Raw genomic sequence first — 24145 nt, 5'->3', positions numbered from 1 at the left:
GAAGAGGGTGTTTGCTATGACCATTGCATTCTCCTGGCAGAACTCTATTAGCCTTTGCCCTGCTTCATTCTGTACTCCAAGGCCAAATTTGCCTGTTACTCCAGGTGTTTCTTGACTTCCTACTTTTGCATTCCATTTCCCTATAATGAAATGGACATCTTTTTTGGGTGTCAGTTCTAGAAGGCCTTGTAGGTCTTCATAGAACTGTTCAACTTCAGCTTCTTCAGCATTACTGATTGGGGCATAGACTTGGATTACTGTGATATTGAGTGGTTTGCCTTGGAAACGAACAGAGATCATTATGTCATTTTTGGGATTGCATCCAAGTGCTGCATTTCGGACTCTTTTGTTGACTATGATGGCTACTCCATTTCTTCTAAGGGATTCCTGCCCACAGTAGTAGATATAACGGTCATCTGAGTTAAATTCACCCATTCCAGTGCATTTTAGTTCACTGATTCCTAGAATGTTGACATTCACTCTTGCCATCTCCTGTTTGACCACTTCTAATTTGCCTTGATTCATGGACCTAACATTCCAGGTTCCCATGCAATATTGCTCTTCATAGCATTGGACCCTGCTTCTATCACCAGTCACATCCACAACTGGGTGTTGTTTTTGCTTTGGCTTCATCCCTTCATTCTTTCTGGAGTTATTTCTCCACTGATCTCTAGTAGCATATTGGGCACCTAGTGATGTGGGGAGTTCCTCTTTCAGTATCCTGTCATTTTGCCTTCTCATACTGTTCATGGGGTTCTCAAGGCAAGAATGCTGAAGTGGTTTGCCATTCCCTTCTCCAGGGGACCACATTGTGTCAGACCTCTCCACCATGACCGGACCGTCATGTGGCCCCACACGGCATGGCTTAGTTTCATTGAGTTAGACAAGACTGTGGTCCTGTGATCAGATTGGCTAGTTTTCTGTGATTGTGGTTTCTGTCTGTCTGCCCTCTGATGCCCTCTCTCAGCGCCTACCGTCTTATTGGGGTTTCTCTTACCTTGGACGTGTAGTATCTCTTCACGGCTGCTCCAGCAAAGCGCTGTTAATGCCCCTGACCTTGGACGTGGGGTATCTCTTCACGGCTGCTCCAGAAAAGTGCAGCTAATGCCCCTGACCTTGGACGTGGGGTATCTCTTCACGGCTGCTCCAGCAAAGCGCTGTTAATGCCCCTGACCTTGGACGTGGGGTATCTCTTCACAGCTGCTCCAGCAAAGCGCTGCTAATGCCCCTGACCTTGGACGTGGGATATCTCTTCACGGTTGCTCCAGCAAAGCACTGCTAATGCCCCTGACCTTGGACGTGGGGTAGCTCCTCCTGGCCGTGCTCCTGTGCCCTCCAGTATATCACATTCATAAAAACTTCTTTCTTTGAAAAAAGTGTGTTTCCTAGTTTTCCATTCTCCTCCATACTTTCTCATCATTGTCCTCCCACTCTGACCATTCTCTTTGCCTGGCCAATTTCTAGTATTATTTTTCTCAGTTTCTGTCTCTGGCTGCTGAAAGTTTTGGACAAAATTTAAAAAAAAAAACACGCTGCTTCATCTACTAAATATTGAAGCTGAATAACTTCTATTGATCTTCTTGGAGCTCTTAGTTGTTTCTTACTGGTAAATTATGGCATGTCCCTCAAGACCGCCCTAAATTCCCTGCAGTGCCTCAAATCTCAAAATAACCTTCCATTCAACCTCAAGAGATGACATCACTTCCTACTCTCCTGGCTGTGAGACAAGGGGGCACTTAACTGCTTAGGATCTTAGCTTCCTCCTCACCATAATGGGGAAACAATGGTTCAAGGGCTGTGACAAGGATTAAGTGGGCTATGTGTACAAAATTACAGGCATTTGTTAGTTATTATTATGTCCAGTAATAAATTATATTAGTGAATTATTTTTCTCCTCCAAATCAAATTTCAATAAGCTAAATATTGGTTAATAGGCTGTTGGACCTGAATGGGCTTATTTTGAACATGGAGAGACAAATTCTTTTCATTGTCAAGGCAGCTAGCTTTGTTTGAAAGATGAAGCTTCAAAATGTTATTTCATTCTAGTATGTCTCTAGGCCTGAGATAATTAATAAATCACACCCAAACTCATAGTGAAATAATAACCTCATACCCAAAGACAGTCTTTCATTTCAGAAATTATTGCTAAAACAAAATGTTCCTGGTATTTACATCTTGCAGTGTAAACAACAGGAGAATCTAGTCACGTATTTAGCTTTTAGCTTTTTCCTCCATGCTCACATATCGTTTGCTGCATTATTCAGTGTTGGAAATGGCAGTCGTTAAGCTGATTCCTACTTCAGTTTTTCTGTCCTTGCTCTAGTCACCTTAAAAATTAGCTTTTTGTCTTATACATAAGACTGCCTAATTAAAACCAGACTCTCCTCATTTGGTCTCATTCTTCCCTGCTTCTCTCGGATGAATGTCTTTATGTTTACAGACTCCTGGCTGCAAACACAGGGGAGGAGAAAATAGTGAAGTCGTGCCTTCACCTCCGTCTGCTTCCTGGGTTTGAATTTGAGTTTTCAATTCGAGCTCATGTGTGTACCTCCACTCCAGGTCTCAGCGCTGCATCAGAAGCCATGTGTCTCTGTTGACTGACGCCTGTATCAGCTTGCTCAGGCTGCCATAACCAAGTACTTAAGCAGCAGAATGATTCTCACAGTTCTGCGGCCAGCTGCCTGTGATGAAGTAATAGGGACGGTGGGTTTCTCCTGAGGTTTCTTTCCTTGGTAGATGGCCATCTTCTCCTCTGTCTTACATGTTCTTTCCTCTGGACATGTCTGTGGCCTAATCGCCTCTTCTTACCGGGACGCCAGTCCCATATAGTCTAATTTTACCTTAAGTTCGTCTTGCAAGGCCCTGTCCTCAAATACAGTCACATGCTGAGGTCCTGGGGGCTGAGGACTTCAACATGTGATTTCAGTCCGTGAAACTTATTGGGGGAAAGCAGGAGGAAATGGGTTTTTTGTTAAAAATTCATAGTTGCTATTGATTAGATGAGACATCCAGGCAAGCAACTCAGTATGTAACATTTTGAAGGAAGCATCTTTTTTCGTAATGCACTGTGATAAAAGTTTAATGAGACGCTTTAATAAAAATGTATAAAGATTTGTTCTGACTGCAGGAGCAGGACAGCAGAAACAGCAAACAGGCCGGATGTCCAGAGGGGCACAACGATAGCTTTGGGATGGAAAAATAAACTAGAAGGATGCTTTGTTTGCTGACATAAGCATTCTTGCACTGTTACTTCAAGTCTTAGAAGACAAAATAATGAACTACTTATGCTTAATAAGTGGTGGCCTGTAAATTTCAACCCAAGTAGCTCTCGTGGCTCAGATGGTAAAGAAGTCACCTGCAATGTGGGAGATCCCTGGGTCGGGAAGATCCCCTGGAGGGGGGGCATGGCAACCCACTCCAGTATTCTTGTCTGGAGAAACCCCATGGACAGAGGAGCCTGGCGGGGTACAGTCCGTGGGGCCGCAGAGTCAGACACGACTGAAGACTAAGGACAGAGTAGCACTCGTCCTGGGATATACGGATCCTGACGCAGAGACAGGAGGGCGCAGTTAGGAGCCCTCTGTTGCAAACAGTATCCTCAGAAACTGAAAAAAGATTCCAAATGTGTTTCAAACACTCTCACATCCTTTAATCTGTGGGATAGACTTTTCTGACTGCGTAAAAGGAATAAACACGAGCAAGCCATCCAAAGGTCAAGTTCAATGTCTGCCTCCTCTCCTAGAAAAATATTTCGGTATCTCTTTCCCAAACTGGGAAATCCTCATCTTTGCAACTCTCATTTGGCCAAATATCATACAGTCCTCCTGAGGACTGTGATTAAAGCATTAAATTCATGTAATCACAGAATCTTTTTTTTTTTTCCAAGAAGGAAGAACACTGAAGATGTAGGCCAACCTCCTCCTTGATTTAAAATTATTCATAAGTAGAGTTTTCTAGGAGATCGGCTGGAGCAGTCTTAGCATCCAGTCACATTTACTGTTGTGTCTGTATTACAACTCAACTTGTTCTAGAAAATCCTGGTCTGGTCACATATATTGCCCTGTATAAACCTAAGAAGCCTCTTTAACATTCATCATAAAGACGGTTTATTTTTACTTGCGTTAAATAGGTGTGGTTTGTATATTATGCTAGTGAGTTTAAGTAAGTCACATAAATGGGTCTGCAACATGCCCAGAAGATAATTGTTACAATATTTAAATAAATACAACATGCAATCTTACACTGTTCCTGTAAAAAATCTCTTCTTCATTCAAAACTATTTCTGGTTACTGTTTAATACTGCATTTGTTGCAGCACCATCCAACAGATATTTCTGGGAAGATGGAAATGTCCCAAAATACCTTTACTAATACACAAATTCTGAGAAGTGAGCAAGCTTGGATATCTCATTCATTCACTCATTGAAACACTGGCTAAGAGCCCAGTGTGGCCTAGATAATGTGTCTAAGAACTGGGCATAGAATGGTGAACAGTATACCTTTGAGTATACTGCTCCTGCCTTTGAGGAGCATAAGCGCTAATAACTCAGACAAATTGTAATACCAGAAAATAGCTTGTTATGGGGCTGAGGAAGTACACAGAGAGACATCTAACCCAGCTAAGTAAGGGGGGTTGGGGATTCACAACTTGCAGCATGCTTTGTACTTCAGTGGATTACTCACAGTAGGCTTGGCTTCATTCCCCACTTTAAAAAGGAGGAATCAGTCTCAAAGGGTTCTGTGATTTACCCAAGTTCATGTGAAAACTACTCAACCAGATGGAGTTAGTTGAAAAATTCGTATGCTTTCGACTGCTTTCTCAAAATGCCAATCAACATTTCTTCAAAGTTGATTTTTAAAGTCACCCAACTTCTACCTGTCACTATAAAAATTTAAAAAATTAAAAGGATTTTCAAATAAGGTAAGAACAGTGAGGCAACTACTGAAGTACTTTACATTAAATTAAACCTATGAATGATTAGTTAATGGTACCTGCATAGGCATATTATTTATAGTGGATTAAATTTTGCTTGTTATTCTATCAAAAAATAGTGGATGTTATAAACTTTGTTAAAAAGCAGTACTTCAACTTAAATAATTCCACTTAACTGCTGTCCCTTCATCCTTGCACTACTGACAAGTGAGTGAGTTTTCAAGGCTCAATTCTTGAGCTTTGCAAAACTATATGATAAAATTTTATTGAAATAGACATCTTTATTCAATGACTTCCTAGAATCAGAGTGAAATTAAGCAAGAATCTAAAGGTAAATAGAAACCACAGATAGTGAAAACAATCTTTGAAGAGCAGAAATCAATTTTCTAAGGAAGGAAGGCAGGACAAAAAGGGATGGAACAAGTACATTTCTATTTTGAGCATCTATGATGTTCATAAAAGGAAAGGGAAAGGCAGATTGTTTCATCATCTGTGGGGCCACAAGTTCAGTATTTCAACAGTCTAAGAATATGAGTACATTTATTACTATCTTCCACATTCAGCTAGATCTCACTTGGGGTTACTCAAGCAGTCATGGCCAGATGTTGGCATCTAGTGGCTCAGCTGGGCTGGTGGTCTGAGGGCTCACGCACATTGCTAGCCATTGGCTGGGAGCTTAAAAAGGACTGTTCGCTGCAACAGTACATGTTTTTCATGAGCTTGGGCTTCCTTCAGCCTGGTGGCCGGATTTGTAAAAAGGGTTTCTCAAGACCAAGTATTGTAAAAGACCGAGGAGCAAGCTGCAAGCCTTTTGAGAATGTGTAACATCACTTCTGCCACCTTCTATTGGGAAAATAAGTACCAAAGGTCAAATCAGATGCAAGCAGAGAACCGACGGGGAGTGACAAGTCACATTACAGCAGGGCGTGCGGCTGGACCAAGGAAGCAAGAGGTGCCTGGTGAGAGGACAGATCGTATCACATCCACCTTTGGAAGATACAGACCGTCGCAGTCTTGTCTCCAGACACAATTCACATCACTCTTACCTGTGACATAGAATTACTCCCAGAGTCTCATCAGCCCCAAATCCAGATCTTGTCATTATAGCCAGTGAGGGGAGGATGTGTCCTCAGCTCTGGGTGCAGCTCTTTAAGTACAACTCCTTGGGAGCAGACCTCCTTTTCCAGCTCCTCCACCCCACCTCCGCCTTCCCCCCAAGTTCACCTAAGCCCTCTCCAGGGGCAATGCAGGTAGGGAGAAAGGCAAGACGGGACAGGCTGTGTACACGCGCTCCAGTCCCAGGAACACGTGTCCTGTCGGGACCTGGCTCTTTCTCTGTGTGCACTTGGCGGGGTCTTCATGCTCCGTCTGAGCTCAGACTACAGCTGTGGCGTCTGGGCTGTCTGCTTCCTGCAGATCCACTTTGCTGGTATCTCACTGCCCTCCTAGCCAAGTCTTCTGAACAGGAGTTAAAATGACTAGTGGCTTCCAGCCCAGTTGAATTAAACGACACTTCTCCTTAGCTCAGGTGATTCCACCAAAATGATAAATTGACTTATTTATTTATGAACAGATAAAATGTAACCCATTACCTTCCCTCCCATTTTTCCACTTCTAGTCCCATGGTAAAATGGTTTCATTGAAGAAACATTTTTTTTTTTTTCCCCTGGAGAGAACATGCGGGTTGCTAGGCATCCAGGAAGCATAAATGGTTTCTCTCTGACAACAGCTCAAGTCTATAAGGCCTCACATCTCTTAAAATTAGAAGAGTTGGAGCAGTCACTTTGGGTTTCCAAAAAGAAATGAATGTCACATTAACTGTATCGGCTCTGGTATATGTCCAGGACTCAGAACCCTTACAAAATTTCCTTCTGCTATTTCCCAAGTTCCTACACACCAAAACCACGTCTTCCTGATCACTGCCCTCAAGGCCGAAATATCAAAAATTAGGGTCATCTCTCATTGCTTTACTCCTTCTCAAGCTCCAGGCAGAAGATTGAGGTCCCTTTGTTATAGACTCAACTACTTTATTTAATGAAAGTAATACACTAGAAAAAAGTATAACTTTAAGCCCCAAACACTAGATGAGACAAAGGTGGCAGTTTAATTTATTAGTAAAAATGTAATCAATCAGAAAGATAAAATAGTGACAGAAGTTTAGATCCTGATTAACAGAGCATAGCATACAGGAAATTTAAAAAATAACACAAGTAAAAGGAAAATTGGGAAAAATAGAGGAGAAGACAAACTCCTCCACAGAGCTCGGCATTTCAAATGATAATAATGATAATGACAATAACAAGGATATAAAGGATTTGAAAAATAGTTAACCCAAGTGATTTAAAGTAGATGCCATGCTCTTTGATGTCTCTCTGGTTTAAGTTATAGTGTTCCATTTGGTGGCAAAGCCCCTTCCTGCCTTCTCCACTTACTCGTTGCAAGTCCTTTCTCAAATGCCAATTTCTCATTGATGTCTTCTTGTCACCTGGATTGAGCATGGCATCTTATAAACGCCTTTGTCCTACACTTGTTTCACTGCGTGTTCCAGTATGACTGGTTATAAGCGTGCCTGGGTTCTGGTAGGTCAGAGAGGCAGCAGTAATCTCATCTCTGTATTCTCGTTATTAGCACAATACGCGGCGGCTGCGGTGAAAGGAACAGTAGTGATGCAACGCGGGCGCAGCCCCCTTTATCAGCAGAAGTGGGGGCAGCAGTGGAAATAGTCTCTCCTCTCGGTGAGAGCCCAGTAACGGAGGCAAGCGGAGCTGGGGGAAACCGCAGTCTGCGCAGCGGCTGGCCCTTTGAGGCTGCGCGGCCGTTGCACTGAGATGATTTAATTCCTCTCAAAACAATACGCTCACCTCAAGTGCTCTATCACTTCCCACCTGGGAGGGAAATAGCATCAGAGAGAAAAGTTAAAAGCACCTTAACAGTGGAGAACAAAGGAGGTGGAAGATATTTCAAGACTGGGGTTGACAAGGAGGGGTTATATATAGGCCCAACCACAAAGTGAGGTGTTATTCCCACTCCCGAGTAACGCGCGCTATCTAGACTAGCCGCTCGGGGCTCCGGGCACAGGCGGCTCTGCTTCACGAGCCGGTGTGGTTTGGGGTGCGCCGCCCGCGCCCCGCCCCCGTCCGTCCTGCAGCTGAGAAGGACCCGGGCCGGCTGCACCCCGCCGCCCCCCGCCGCCCCCGCCCAGGAGATGGGCAGAGAGTGGCAGCTGAGAACCACCCGGCCCGGCTGCACCCCAGCGCCCCCCGCCGCCCCCCGCCCAGGAGATGGGCAGAGAGTGGCAGCTGAGAATCACCCGGGCCGGCTGCACCCCGCCGCCCCCCCGCCGAGGAGATGGGCAGAGCGTGGCAGCTGAGAACCACCCGGCCCGGCTGCACCCCGCCGCCCCCCGCCGCCCCCCGCCCAGGAGATGGGCAGAGAGTGGCAGCTGAGAATCACCCGGGCCGGCTGCACCCCGCCGCCCCCCGCCCAGGAGATGGGCAGAGCGTGGCAGCTGAGAACCACCCGGCCCGGCTGCACCCCAGCGCCCCCCGCCGCCCCCGCCCAGGAGATGGGCAGAGAGTGGCAGCTGAGAACCACCCGGCCCGGCTGCACCCCGCCGCCCCCCGCCGCCCCCCGCCCAGGAGATGGGCAGAGCGTGGCAGCTGAGAACCACCCGGCCGGCTGCACCCCAGCGCCCCCCGCCGCCCCCGCCCAGGAGATGGGCAGAGAGTGGCAGCTGAGAACCACCCGGCCCGGCTGCACCCCGCCGCCCCCCGCCGCCCCCCGCCCAGGAGATGGGCAGAGCTGTGGCCTGCCCGCGGCTCTGCGGGGCTTGGGTTCTGCGCCCCGACAGAGGGTGGGGGCGCTGGCAGCGGGCCTGGAAATTTGTTCCCTGAATGCTTGCTTGTCACAGCTAGCACCCTGGGTTTGGAAAAGCTGAGAAGCGACCTGTCACTCTCAGCAGGCAGGAAGAAGCTCCTCCACGTGCGCTTCGCCCCGCCTTCTCCATTTCCCAGCCGTGGCCCCTACGTAGCTGAGCTCCCTTCTCTTCTCCGTCACGGTGCTGACCGATGGGCGTCCCCATGAAGGAAGGGACACAGAGCAAGAGGGAAATGAACAGGGGAGCATGATAGTAAACGCAAGCCACAAACTGAAGCTGCTTTGTTCCCGAAGTGTTTATGGAAGGCCTGCCTGAGATGACCTCTTCCTCAGGTTTCTCCCAGGAGGCTTTTCAGGGAAAGCCTAATGGATCTGCTTATTGGGACAGGAAGGGATTTGGTGGTTTGGTGTAGTCACAGGTGAACGAGCTGGTGAAGAAAATCTTGCTGTAGCCAAATCATATTCCTGGGAAGAGTTTGTTCTTTGTTGTTCTTCTTTGTTGGGATTCTTGTGTTAAAAAGCTCCGAGGTCATGTAAGTGTAAATCAGTCCAATCCCGAAGCTCACACTGTCTGGTTTGGCAGCCAAAAGGTAACTTAAAAGATGTGATCATTTAATCAGTCTCTCAGTGGACCTTGTAAGAGGAAAGTCTAAAGCCAGGTGGGGATCTTCAAAACCCTCTGTTACCATCATTCTCCACTGTGTATCCTCCGCCCAAGAAGTGTCTGTTTCCTTCAGTTCTTTCCCCTCTGCTGAGCTCTCTCAACTGCCCCTGGCCTCCAATTCTTAGAGCAAATGTACACAACTTTAGTGTCATTTTAGTTCCATTTTAGACACACCAGTGAAGAATTCCCCCTGGTCTTTCTCACTTCCCTCCTCATTACTGATTTCTTTAGAACCAAGGAGGGCCCAGGAGACGACTTAAAATGCAAAAAAATCTTTGGAATCCTTAAGAATGAAAATTGAGGATGTTCATGAACATCAATTGTTAATGTTAATTGTTCATTAGTAAAATTTCTATTTTTCTGAAACTAAAAGAAAGAAAAGAAATCTTGATGAGGAATTATATCCTAAAACGCACAATCAAGCAGCAGAATTAAATTGCCTGATATTTTCCCTCAAGTTTAGTTTTGGTGATTACTTTGGAAGGTGGACCTTGTAAAAGAGGAGACAATTTGAGGAAGCGTTGTGCTGTAGACAAGCTTGGATTTGAACAAATAACTGAAAGGTAAAATTTTGCTTAATTATCATTGAGCTGAATGAAAATACAGACATGAATGGTCACTTTATTTTTATGACTACATTTTTACCAGTTATGTCTGATGTCAGATTAATTTATCACGTACTTGATGGTAAAATAACTGATGAAACTTTAGCAAGAGTTTTTTTTATCAAGCATTCCATTATTGAATGAGACGTATGCAGGATGTGGGAAAATTGGTGCCAAATCTGTAAGAAGCATGAATCCCAAAGTGGATGCTCACATGGCCACTAAATCTCTCAAATGCAGCAGCAAGACACTTTGCCTCAAAGTCTGCCTTTGCATGTCCAAGACAGGGGTAAAAGTCATCAGTTTCAAAGAGGAGCGTGTGTGTTAAGTCAGTCATATCCAACTCTTTGCGACCCTTTGGGCTGTAGCTAGCCAGCCTCCCCTGTCCTTGGGATTTTCTAGGCAAGAATACTGGAACAGGCTGCCATTTCCTTTTCCAGAGGATCTCTTCCCAGCCCAGGAATTGGACCCATGTCTCCTGTGTCTCCTGCACAGCAGGCAGATTCTTTGACCCACTGAGCCACTGGGAAAGCCCTTAAAAAAGTTACATACTTTCTAAAATAGTATTTTGCTGTAAAGATATATGTTTTCTTAGCCAGGGCAAGTTGCTAGTCAGAGTTTCAAACTGAAGATTGAATTGCTCTTGTTCCTTTATTAATAAAAGAAAAAACCACCATGGCAAAGGGTAAAGTAGGGAAACATATGAATTTACTTACCATTTTGAGACTAAATTTGTACTCATAAATTTAGCTTATTTAGCAGATTATTCTTCAGCTGAACCTTCAACACATAATATCTGGAGTACACTGTGGCTATTTATTAGCACAAGACAAGACAAATGCAAACAAGGAAGTGTTTAAGAGGTGGGTGAGAGTTTTGATGATAGAGAAATGGATCACTCAGGACTCATTTCATTTATTATTGTTGTTCACTCACTCAGTCGTGTCTGACTCTTTGCAACCCTATGGACTGTTCTCTTTGTGGTCCCGTGGACTGTAGCCTGCCAGGCTCCTCTTGTCCCTGAAATTCTCCAGGCAAGAATACTGGAGTGGGTTGCCATGCCCTCCAGCAGGGAATCTTCCCAACCCAGGGATCGAACTCTTGTCTCCTGCATAGCAGTCGGATTCTTTACCGCTGAGCCACCAGGGAAAGTCCGTACACAGTATTCTGTCTCAACTCACAGCTTTCAGTAATCTAACCACTGACTGCAGCGACATTTTACTTGTGAGACAAGAAGACATGCACAAAAGTCTCTCTTTCTTCCGGCCACCTTCCTAAACACTGTTTCTGTGTTATGAAACAGATGTCAACATATTATAAAGAGAATATACTATGATGTATCCAAAAAGCCAACAGAAATCTCAATTAGAATAATTCTGCTCCCAGGCCACAGGAAAAGGAAAGGAAATCCACTTCTGCCAATTTAATAACCTTTGGTCCTTTCAAGTTCCAAGGCCATTGCCAGGAGAATCAAAACTTTCATTTTGAAAGAATTTCTTAATAACAAACACGAGGCATAAAAAAATTGTAAAAATAGTACGCCTAAATTAAACACATTTAAAAAAGCATTTACGGATATTAAAAAAAAAAAACAGTGGGGGGAAAACATGGAAAAAATAGGACAGAAAGATTATAATAAAACACACACTGTGTACCCAGGAAAATTGACCCAGACTGGATAACTTAAATATATATATGTATAATATGTATGATATGTATAATAATACAAATGTGTAAAAAAATGGATACAATGAAGAGAAGAATCTGACAAAAGTGTAAGTCAGTTAAAAAGGAAAGAAAATCATGTTTTTATTCATCTTCATCTGCTACACATATGTAAGTTAGAGGAGCAACATTTTCAAGAAACACAAGTGGAAACAAAAAAAAACATAGCCAAGGAGTTTCAACTAAACTTTTCTTCAAGCATTCAAGGCTCTGGGAAATAAAATATAAACATAAAAGAATCCAGGGATTACTGTACTAAGGTGCTATACTGGAAGAATCAACCAGAGGATTAACCTTATTCATCAACAAGGTGACTGGGAGAACTGGCGGAGGAACTGATGGTAAGCAAAAGGAACATTTAATAATAGGTCCACATGAAACACGAACATGAGAGGAAAAGGACAAGAGTAGTAGGCAAAGGCTTTGAAAAGTTCAACCTTGTGTCAAAACGACACAGGAAAAAGTGAGTGGGAAGGGAGAGAGGAGGAGGAAGAGAGCGATCTCACCAGCTGCTGCAAAGACAGTAAGTGAGACTCAAAGAGCATCATCTAAAAGTGGTCAACCAAAAAGTCCAAACAAAAGGCGTTCTGACAAATAAAAAAGTATAGTAAAGGAATAAGTATAAATTTAAACACTAGAAAAGGAAAACCTCCTAAAACCCCGAAGATATTTTTTAAAGTATATGAACTAATCATTAAGGGAAAACATGCAACAAATGTGTTGCAAAGAGTAAATATAAAAATGCAATGAAAGAATTAAGCATATTGGTGATATCAATAGATCAAAACTGTTTCAATTCTCTATCAAAACAAAACGCTTATAAGACCGTGAAGTGAAGTGAAGTGAAGTCGCTCAGTCGTGTCTGACTCTTTGCGACCCCATGGGCTGTAGCCTACCAGGCTCCTCTGTCCATGGGATTTTCCAGGCGAGAGTGCTGGAGTGGGCTGCCATTGCCTTCTCCCTATGTCATATACAAGAGCTCCCTCTAAAAGAAAGTGATTAGGAAAAGCTAAAAATTAAAAGATTGGCAAAGTATTACCAAGTTTTATATATAACATATATATATTATATATATATACACTAATAAAGCAGTTTGAAATGCTGTGGTAGTAAAAACAGATTTCAGTCCCTAAATTTCAATGCTACACATATGGATTCTTTATAATGGTGAAGGACATGATTCAGCACATTTATTTATATGCCAGGTAACATAGCAACCATTTTCATGGAGCAGAAACAAAAGAGGCCAAATGAAATAGACAAAACCCTCATTTTTATTGTGGATAAAAGTCATATAAGATAAAATTTACCTTATTAACAAAATTTTAGGTGTACAATATTGTTAATTATACACATATAGTTATAAACCACATTATATACCACAATTATATACCACAGATCTCCGGAGCTTTTCCATCTTACATGACTGAAATTCTATACCCATTGAACAGAAACTCCTGATTTTTTTCCTTCCCCTCAGCCCCTTGCAAATATTCTACTGTCTGCTTCTAAGAGTTTAAATAGGACAATTTTCATAGAAGAAATAGAGAAAGTTATCAAAGGACAACTTCACAGATATACCAGGAGCAGACAGTTTCACAGGAGGGAGCGTACAAACCTTTCAAAAGAGCAGATAATTTCAATGCTATGAAACTGTCCCCAGGTACAGAAAAAAGAGGAAAAAGCTATCAAATTTCCTTTTATAAAGCAAGTATAATTCTGACATCCGAGTTTATACTTGATAAAATATAGCACAAACTTGATAGTTAGCATACTAAAAACTGTATTATCAATGAGTTGATAACAAACAATTATGAATAGATGTAAAAATTGAGGAAATGGCTATTAGCAACTTGAATTTACCAGCACATTAAAAAAAAAGTCATGACCAAGTAGGATTTACCTCCAGAATATAAGGATTATTCAATATTAGAGGGAATTTGTTAATTTAATTCACCATATTAATAGACTTAAGAGAAAAGTAATCTGAATATCTCCATACATATTGAGAGATATTTGAACATAAATGGACATTCATTTCTGAGAAAAACAATGAATAAAATAGTAATTGAGATACATTCTTAACATGAAAAGCATATAGTTTGGTACTTAAAAGTAATCACTTTATTTAATGGAGAAACTCCAGAAGCTTTCCCAACAAGATTAGGAACAAGGCAAGAATGCCCACTATTTCCATAATTATTTCACATTGTATTAGAGGCTTCTAACTAGCAATATTGTTCTTCTTAACATGGGGGGTATGATTTTAGAATCATTCTCTAAATTGTATGTGTGTGTCTTGTGCATTCTTTTAAGTATTCCATTTCAAACTAAAAAGGTAAAAAGTGCAGCATAAGGAAGCCATCTCTGCGTACATCAAAACGGGCTATTTGATGTATTAGTAATTTATGTTCATTTGTACACTTTAGATTTGTGACTGCAGGATATAAAACCAGGCATTTTCAGCAAAATAAAAGAAAGCCTCACAGATGCAAAACATGCAGCAGGAGATATAAAATGGTCTGTGGTCTTTTTATTGCTGGTGATAAAAATCTAAATCAATGACAGTTGATATATTGTCAAGAAGAAAAGCACATTTTTAAGATTTAAGTATGAAACTTTCATTTGCAAAAGACAGGCAATGAAAGTTAAATTCAGGTTTCAACTCCAATATTTAAAGAGTTTAGAGGTCATCACTGCTATCCTTACCATAAAAACAAGTTGCACAAACTAAAACTCAGCACCATTTCTTCGATCCATTAGAGAACTGAGTTTCCAGTGCAAAACACTGCCCTCAGATCTGGAGAGGTAGGTAAATCCCACATCACAGTGAGATTTGCGTACCTAGAACAGAGTCCCTGAAGGTATAAACCGATAGAAGTAACTTAAGTGGTAATTGTGATGAATTGCTGATGGATTAGGATAAGAGTGAGTAAACCCTGGAGGTGGGGGGGGGCTGTCAAAGTTTTAGAGGTTACACCACCCTTATTATCAGCTTCACCTCCAGGAAACCCAACAAGTTCTCCTGGTGATGGTATAAAATAGATACTCCCTCTAGCTCTGCTTGGGGGAAGGAGAGTAATCATTGTGAAATTCATCTGCCTGAGGCCTCCCCATAACAAAGGCTTACTTCTCATGGGGAAAGACCTTATCAGAGTCTTGCTCCAGAGCTATGGCAGAAAGACATTCCCCTCACCCCAGCCCCATCTAGCCATCCTGCCTCACCTAAGGGAGGTGGGAAGAGCTATGAAAGACAAAATCCTTCTGAAAGTCATAGCCCAGTGACATAGGCCCATGAAGAGGCTGAGATTTAGTGGGAAGATATAAATTGCCTCAAACCCCACCCCTGCCATGAACACACAATACACCTCACCTTCACATTAGCGAGGTTCTAGTACAGTCACAGGGGATTAGGGCTGAAAGACCTACAAGAGACTGACTGCCTCTGAAGAGGAATTCTTAGGAAGCCCAGCATAGGATGGGGGGTACAAATGAGGACACTAGAGAAATGTGAAGCCTCTGTGCCCACAGCTCCCGCAGACATTAAACACAGCCTAACTCCTAGCCATCTGAATGTAGATCCTCACACCACAGACCTAGGTATCTGACTTCCTGTTTCCAAATACAACTTATCTGGCTATCAACAAGGTGTGGCAAAAAGCTAGGAAAAACAGTCTGAAGAAACAAATCATTAGAAATTAACTTAGATGTGACACAGACATTGAAATTATCAGACAAAGGGATAGCCCCGTGATGAATGTGTCAAGGTCTCTTAACGGAAAGCATAGACAACATGCAAGAAAAGATGGATATTATAAGGAGAGAGAGGAATTCTAAGATGATCAACAAGAAGTGCTAAAAAAAACTCAACATGGCTGAAAAATCAGTGTCCCTAAGGAGGGCAATAGAAAATCCCCAAACTGAAATGCAGAGAGGATACAGAAAATGGAACAGAATGTAGAAGAACTGTAAGACAGCTTTTATACAATGTATATATATAATGTATATATATATATATGTATATATATATACACAATTGAAATACCTGAAGGAAAATAGAAAAAATAACAAATATCTGAAATAATGTCACTGAGAACTTTCCAAAAGTGTGACAATATCAAGCCACAAATCCAGGAAGTCCAGAGAATATGAAACACAATAAATATCAAAAAAGTACGCCTAGGTAGATCATCTTCAAACTGCATGGAACCAGAGATAACAGGAAATTCTTGAAGTCAAGCAGAGGGAAAAAACCCACTTATGGAAGAACAAGGGCAAGAGTCAGAGCAGATTTGTCAGAAAAGAAGCCAGCTAGAGGAAAGTGTAACACTTAACGAGCTGAAAGAAAAAGCTTATCAACCCAGAATTCTATAGTGAAATTCTATGAGAAATTATCCTTCAAAAGTAAAGGAGAAAGAAAGTCATTCTCAGACAAACAGAAATGAGGTGAATTCATCACCAGCCAACCTACTGTGCAAAAAATGTCAAGACTTGTTTCAGATAAAAGGAAAATAATATAGGTCAGAAGCTTGGATCTATGGTAAACAAGAGGCAGATTTTAGAGAAAGCATAAGTATAGGTAAAATAATTTAAAAAAATAATTGATCTAAAAATTAACTATTTGGAGCAATAATAGTAATAGTGGATTGAGAGATTATAACATAGGGGATAAATGAATGAATGAATGAATGAATGTCACAAGGGATGAGGCGGAGTGTTAGAAAGTTCCTGTACTAATCACAAAGTGGAATAGTTTTACCGGAGGTTGACTTAGTTAGAAATACATGCTGGAAACTCTAGCTCAAACGGTAAATTCTGTTTGTATAAAATATAACTGGCATGCTAACACAGGAGAGAAACTGGAATCTTATAAGAGAGTGAAGGGGAGGAGACAGAGAAAGCTTCTAGCAATGAACAGAAAAGGCTTCAGAATCTGAGTCAGACTGTAGTGAGGTGGAGAAACCTAGCGTCTGCTGGAGAGAGTGCAGTCAGTCGGAAGAAGGACAAATGTCATGTGTTAGCACATGTATATGGAATCCAGAAAGATGGTAACTGGTGGACGTGTTTGCAGGATTAGAGAAACAGACATGGCGAACAGACGCAGCAGGGGGAGGAGAGGGTGGGCGAACTGAGAGCGGCGCTGAAATATATACATTTTTACCATTTGTAAAAGAAGCTGCCTTAGCTGATGCGAAGGTGCTGCGTAACACCCGGGCTCCGCAACAACCTCGAGATGGGGATGGGCTGAGAGCTGGGAGGGCGGTCCAACAGGGAGGGTATATGTGCACACCTGTGGCTGACTCATGCATGGCAGAAACCAGTGCAACATCTTAAACCAATTAAAAATGAATTTTAAAAGTTCTAAAACTGGTTGATATTAATCCAAATATATCAATAATCATTCTAAATGTGAGCAATTTAAATGCATTAATTAGAAGAAGACTGTCAGGGTAGATTAAAAAATAGCTAAGTATTTCTGATTTACAAGAAATCATTTTAAATATAAAAGACACTGACGAGTTAAAAGTGAAGGGATAGGAAAAAATACATCATTAACTGTGATAAGTGTAACCCATGTAATGTAAGATGTTAACAGGGGAAATTGGGTGTGGGGCATATGGGAACTCTCTGTCCTGCCTTTATTTAAATCTATAATTCTAAAACTAAAGAGCCTCTTGATGAAAGTGAAAGAGGAGAGTGAAAAAGTTGGCTTAAAACTCAGCATTCAGAAAACTAAGATCATGGCATCCAGTCCTTTCACTTCATGGCAAACAGATGGGGAAACAGTGGAAACAGTGACAGACTTTATTTTCTCGGGATCCAAAATCACTGCAGATGGTGTCTGCAGCCATGAAATTAAAAGATGCTTGCTCCTTGGAAGAAAAGCTATGATCAACCTAATCAGCATACTAAAAAGCAGAGACATCACTTTGTCAACAAATGTCCATCTAGTCAAGGCTATGGTTTTCCCAGTGGTCATGTGTGGATGTGAGAGTTGGACTATAAAGATAGCTGAGCACTGAAGAATTGATGCTTTTGAACTGTGGCATTGGAGAAGACTCTTGAGAGTCCCTTGGATTGAAAGGCGATCAAACCAGTCCACCCTAAAGGAAATCAGTTCTGAATATTCATTGGAAGGTCTGATGCTGAAGCTCCAATACTTTGGCCACCTGATGTGAAGAACTGACTCTTTGGAAAAGACCCTGATGCTGGGAAAGATTGAAGGTGGGAGGAGAAGGGGATGACAGAGGATGAGATGGTTGGATGGCATCACAGACATGATGGACATGAGTTTGAGCAAGCTCCAGGAGTTGTGATGGACAGGAAGGCCTGGTGTGCTGCAGTCCATGGGGTTACAAAGAGTTGGACACAACTGAACTGAACTGAAAAGTGTTCTAAAATTACAAGTTTATTTTAATAGGTGGATAAAGAATTATTTGAATGAAAAATAAGGCAAGACGGTTCAATATAAAGTATCTTTGAATTAGAAAGAAAAGCTGCTCTGAAATGTGCATCTTAAAGATCACAGCATCTCTTTCGCTTACTCTGAATGATAAACCATAACTATATATTGGGCTGATAGAATAAATAATTCAAAAACTAGTCTTCTATAAAATCTGCTTATTGTTCACTAAGAACTGGTATTAATTTATCCATTTATATCAATTTGAATTTTCAGGAGAGATTAAAAAGTTTTAAGTACATGACAAATTGAGGCTTTTCATAATATTTAAGTGTAAAGTGTGGATAAGTCACTGTATAATTTAGGACTGTCTAGGTTTACCAGTTTGATTTAGCACTAATTCCATTCTGTTAGCAAATGAGCATTGAGCATCTCCTATATTTGTAGAAGTGTTTTAGGCATTATGGAAAATCACAAAAATGCATAGAAATAGAGTCTGCCCTAAGAAGATTGCAAACTACAGCCTGAAGTTTTTAAACTCCAACTTCTGCAATATTTATCCCTTCCTACAAATTCATATGTTTTGTAACAGTAGAGTCAGAAATACATCAGACCTTGGCCTTGCAAGGTTTTGATGGACAGTGAGTCTGTATGTTTCACCTGTGAGGGGGCCTCGAGTGTTGTTTCTTCTCAACCACATGATAGTTCGACTGATATCGAGCTGCTGCTGCTGCCGCTAAGTCTCGTCAGTTGTGTCCGACTCTGTGCGACCCCATAGACAGCAGCCCACCAGGCTCCGCCGTCCCTGGGATTCTCCAGGCAGGAACACTGGAGTGGGGTGCCATTTCCTTCTCCAATACAGGAAAGTGAAAAGCCAAAGTGAAACTGCTCAGCTGTGTCCGACTCTTCACGACCTCAGGGACTGCAGCCCACCAGGCTCCTCTGTCTATGGGGTCTTCCAGGCAAGAGTACTGGAGTGGGGTGCCATTGCCTTCACCCTGATATTGAGCTAGAATACTATTATTTTTTTATTTAAAAAAAAATTATCAAAAAAAGAAAAATTTGTCTACATTTCCTTACCTGGAAACTATTTTTTCATTTTTCTTTTGGTCAGAATAAATTCACAGTTGTTCAAATACATGAAAATTCCTTAAAAAGCTGTGAAATACAAAAATTTATCCTTGGCCACAATTCTCAAAATAATTTATTAGCTTTTTATTTTTATCTGGATGGTTTTAAGTGCCTCAGCATGGGTTTTTTGGTATCAAATAAAGACCTGGATTTCCAAGCAAAGTGAAATCCCTACATTATGATCTCTTCCATCCTAACAATTTTGCTTTTGTTAATAACAGGGAAATATTGAGCTTTAATATTAATTAATTTAGATTAAAAGGATTATTAACTTGGATTAATATAATCATTGCTAGTGATTAATTTTGATGTTTCTAATACAAAGACTCACTGATGGAAGAAAGATGGTGGCTAATAGGAAAAATATGGATGAATATTTACTGGAATAATTTAGCAAGGGGAGGCTCTCAAGTGTGAAAATGAAAATAGCCAAAAGAGTCTTTTAAAAACAATCTTCTCCATGGTGAGAACAGGCTAAAACTGAAAAAATTTTTACCAATATATGCAAAATACTCCAGTAAGACTAACAAATAGCAACTGTATACACAACACTTATACATTCCTTCCTTTTCCCCTTTTTGTCTAGAAGTGTAGATGCTTAAAAATAATCACTTTATTATTATTTAGTAACTCTGCAGAGATTCCTTGAAAATGATAAAATGATGTCAGTTAAGACTTAGTGGTGAGAAAGAGAGGGCTGGGGCAGAGTGGTTATTTCCCACAGGATGTCTATCTTGCAGCTCATGGTAAAACTCACTTGAAGGGCAGGATAATGAAATCACTGCTTGCTAATCATTCTGAAGTCCATCATTTGCCTTTTCCAAACAAGATGACGACTGCCAGGCAGCTTTACCTTGTAACACCAGAAACCCTTAGTATCTTTTAATACTGTCACTGCAAATTTATCTGTATGTACAATTTACAGAAAGTTTCAGAAGCTGATTATATTAGCCACCTCTGGATTTAGTAGCATGGAACACCAACCTTACTATAGTAAAAAAACAAAACAAAAAACATGCGAATGCTTCGGGTGCATTCATTGCCGATGAAATCATAGGGAAAATCTCTTTTCTCAAAATGTACTTGCTACTTACTTCAGCAAAGAGCTAAGAAATTCTGTGTGAACATCTCTGAGTTGGGCATTATAGAGCTGCAAAGATAAATAAGGTAAGTCCCTGCAAGATGTGGCCATGGCCGAAGAGAAGTGATTAAATGATTCACAGTGGCATGTATTCAAGCTGGCTTTTAGTTTGCTCAGTAGTAAAGAGGCTGCCTTCCAGTGCAGGAGATGTGAGAGATGCGGGTTGGATCCCTGGGTCGGGAAGATCCCTGAAGTAGGACATGGCAACCCACTCCAGCATGCTTGCCTGGAGAATCCCACGGACAGAGGAGCCTGGTGGGCTACAGTCCATGGGGTTGCAAAGTGTCGGACATGACTGAGTAACCAAGCGCACACACATATTCAAAGCAGGACAATTTTATTTTTGGTTTTTCTTTACCCTATCTTCAGCTGTCAGATGAAATTCGGTCTCCTTAAATACCCAGTGACAACATGGTCTGAGACTCTCCATTGCAGAGTGTGAAGTCGCTAAGTCGTGTCCGACTCTTTGCTGGACAGTAGCCCACCAGGCTCCGCCATCCGTGGGATTTTCCAGGCAAGCCTACTGGAGTGGATTGCCATTTCCTTCTAGAAGGGATCTTCCCAACCCAGGGCTTGAACCCGGGTTTCCCACATTGCAGGCAGACGCTTTACCCTCTGAGCCACCGGGGAAGCCCAAGTATGATTTCACTGAGCTCCAGAGAGGTTCTCCGTTCCAACCTGCTCCTCCTCTCCCTAATTCACACTCACAGCCACGAGAAGAAACACCCGTTACCTTATCCCCACTACAGAATGCTTCAGCTACATCTAACCATGCTGAGTTCTGCAGAGCAGTTTCCAGTGGGGCTTTGAAGATCAGTGCTGACTGTTCTTGTCCTGGGGTTAACAGAAAAATTCTTGCTGAGTCTTTGAGGTGGTGGTCCGGGATAAGTAGGGTAGTGCATTGGGGAAATCTCAGAAGGCATCCCTTTGATTTTCAAAATCTCTTAGTCATAGTAAGATAGTGACAGTCATGCTTCTGCCCGACGGACAAATCTACCGAATCATGTCTTGCCCCACATGTCCCACGGTGGTATCAGTCTATATCTGCTAGATGAATGCTGCTGCGGCTGAATTGCTTCAGTCGTGTCTGACTCTGTGTGACCCCATGGACTGTAGCCCACCACAGTCCTCTGTCCATGGGATTCCCCAGGCAAGAGCACTGGAGTGGGGTGCCATGCTCTCCTCCAGGGGAAATTCCCAACCCAGGGATCGAACCCAGATCTGCTGCACTGCAAGCAGATTCTTTACCACTGAACCACCAGGGAAGCCTCACTGGATTAATAAATGTGTGAATAAATAAAAGAGCAAACAGTCAGCAGCTCGAGCTACAATGAGTGTGCTTGTTCTTTTCTCTTGTATTCTAGGCTGTTTTGAGGGGAGAGGAAACATAGTATTTCTTGTGGAAAATGTATGTTAGATGTGAAATTAAATGACTGAACGCCATTTAGCAAAGTTAGCTATACAGTTACTTTTCTTTTTTTTTAATCAACAAGTATTTACTGAGTACATCCTAAGTGCAGACACTTTCTAGGCGATGGGGAAGCGGTGCTGAGGAAGACGGACATGGGACCTTCACTTCCTGGAGCTTAGCATCTTGTGGAAGAAAGCAGGCAAACAAAAACATGAGCAAGACAATTTCTCTTTTAATGTGTAATGCAGGAAACAGGATATGGTAGTGTAGAGTGTACCTGGGCAGATGGGTGCCCTACTTTAGTTAGAGTTATAAAGGAAAGCTCTTCCGAATATTTAAGTTTTGAGATGAGTTGTTGAGGAAAAGATGGAAGAAATTTTGTAAAGAAACATTTTTCACTCTCTCCAAGCAGAAAGGAGGATGAGTTCAAAGGCTAGAGGTAATTAAAAGTTTATCTTGATTAAGGGGAGGAGAAGGAAGCTAATGAGACTCTAGAGGAAGAGTGGGCACATTTTTTTCTCTAAAGTGTCTGGCAGTAAATAATTTAGGCTTTTTAGGACGTGCGTTGTCTGTTAAAATTCAGCTCTGTTTTAGAACACAGAAGTAGCCGTAGATGCTCATGAGTGAGCGTGGCTGTGTTCCCATAAACTTGGCAGGAACAGGCAGTGGGGTAGATATGGCCCATGGGCTATAGTTTGCTGTGGTCTGGAGCTGGTGGTGGTTTACTTGCTAAGCTGTGTCTGACTCCTGTGACCTCAAGGACCATATGTCCATGGGATTCTCCAGGCAAGAATACTGGAGTGCATTGCCATTTCCTTCTCCAGGGGATATTTCTGACCAAGGAATTGAACCCAGGTCTCCTGCATGGCAGGCAGATTCTTTACCGACTGAGCTACGAGGGAAGCCCTGCTGTGGTCTGGACTATAGAGCAAAAGAAAGGTGCTGAGATTGGAACACTGCAGAGTCCAGATCGTGTGGGGCTGAGGGCATAGTAAGAAGCTGGAATTTTATCATTCGTGCAATCTAAAGCAATGGAAAGTTCCCACTAAGCAAAGCAGTGACTTTGCCTGATTTAGTTTTTAAAATATTCTAGATGATGTGTGGGGAGCAGATAGATCCTAAAACCATCGGAGTATAAGTAGGGACGTACTTCATGGTGGTCTGGGCAAGAGATGGAGATGCTTGGCCTCCAGGGGGCACTCATGCCGGTGTGCATGGGTTCATAGCCTTCAAATCGGGACAGGAAAATGGACGAGATGTGAGGGTAAGGGGCGTGTCAAGGCCGCAGGGGTGAGTTCCAGGTTTCTGATTTGCTCCACATTTCTCGGTGATGATGGTGCCGTTCTCAGAATATGGAAAACGGATAAGAAATCTGAAGTTCAGGTTCAGAAAGTTCCAGTTTGACATGCCTGTGAGACACTCTCAGTCACCCTACAGAAGCATACCTGAATAAACAACAATTGAGGGAAAATGGCTCGTTGCTGACGCAGGTCAAGGAGAAAGGCAAGGCGAGAATGCAGTCATTCACACTAGAATGGCTTTGGAGGGGGTGTACCAAAGCCCTTCATGATATGTCTACATTACAGACATAGAGATGCCCGGCGGTGAAGTTACTCAGGACCTTTGTTAAAGTGGCCACAACAATCATTACTTTCTGTTTCAAAATAGAGGGCAACCTCCTCCTCCAGTGTGGGAAGCTGCACCTCTCTTTCTGCACCGTCAATGAGCAAGCCAGCCCAGCAGTGAAAGGGGGCTGACTGCAGGCAGATAAAAATAACCCTGGTAGAGAGACACAGGATGCTAATTGTGACCAGCAAACAAAGCTTGCAAGTTAGTTGTAACCTGCAAATGCGCTGCTACACATGTTTATCTTTCGGGCTTTGACCACATCCTAAAACACAGTTCAGCATACGGATTTTTCTGAGCCAGTTTGCTTACTTGAGTAATAGTCATAAGCATAAGAAAAAATATGACCACATTTTACTGTTTTTTATTAATTCAACTTCGACTGGATGTTCCAAGGCATGCTACTGCAGAAAATAATCCTAGAAATAGGGAGCAAGTTAATGGATCATGATGGATCAGAACCCATACTAAATGATGTTTCCCAATCCATTCCATAGTAGTAGGTGAAGTTTCAAAAGGTACCTTTTGGTCAAATATATTTAAGTAGCATAAACTTTGTTGAAGTAGGTTTATCCCTGGCAGAATACTTAGTGCAAATAATTAATATCATTCATGCTAATATGCAGTGTGA

The 24145-nt window shown here is 42.1% G+C and overlaps 1 long non-coding RNA gene across 1 annotated transcript; it reads right to left on the bottom strand.

The window, feature by feature from the left end:
• Nucleotides 1–7017: 7017 nt before the first annotated feature.
• Nucleotides 7018–8995, bottom strand: LOC139031086 (uncharacterized). The gene is made up of 2 exons (XR_011483518.1): nucleotides 8878–8995; nucleotides 7018–7817 (listed from the first exon to the last, which is right to left on the bottom strand). It is a non-coding gene; the product is annotated as an uncharacterized lncRNA (long non-coding RNA).
• Between the last annotated feature and the right edge of the window lie 15150 nt (nucleotides 8996–24145).

The sequence above is a fragment of the Odocoileus virginianus genome, chromosome 25, assembly GCF_023699985.2.
Source record: "Odocoileus virginianus isolate 20LAN1187 ecotype Illinois chromosome 25, Ovbor_1.2, whole genome shotgun sequence".
Taxonomy (NCBI): domain Eukaryota; kingdom Metazoa; phylum Chordata; class Mammalia; order Artiodactyla; family Cervidae; genus Odocoileus; species Odocoileus virginianus.
The sequence above is the reverse complement of the archived record's forward strand: the minus strand, read 5'-3'. Positions and strand labels throughout refer to the sequence as shown.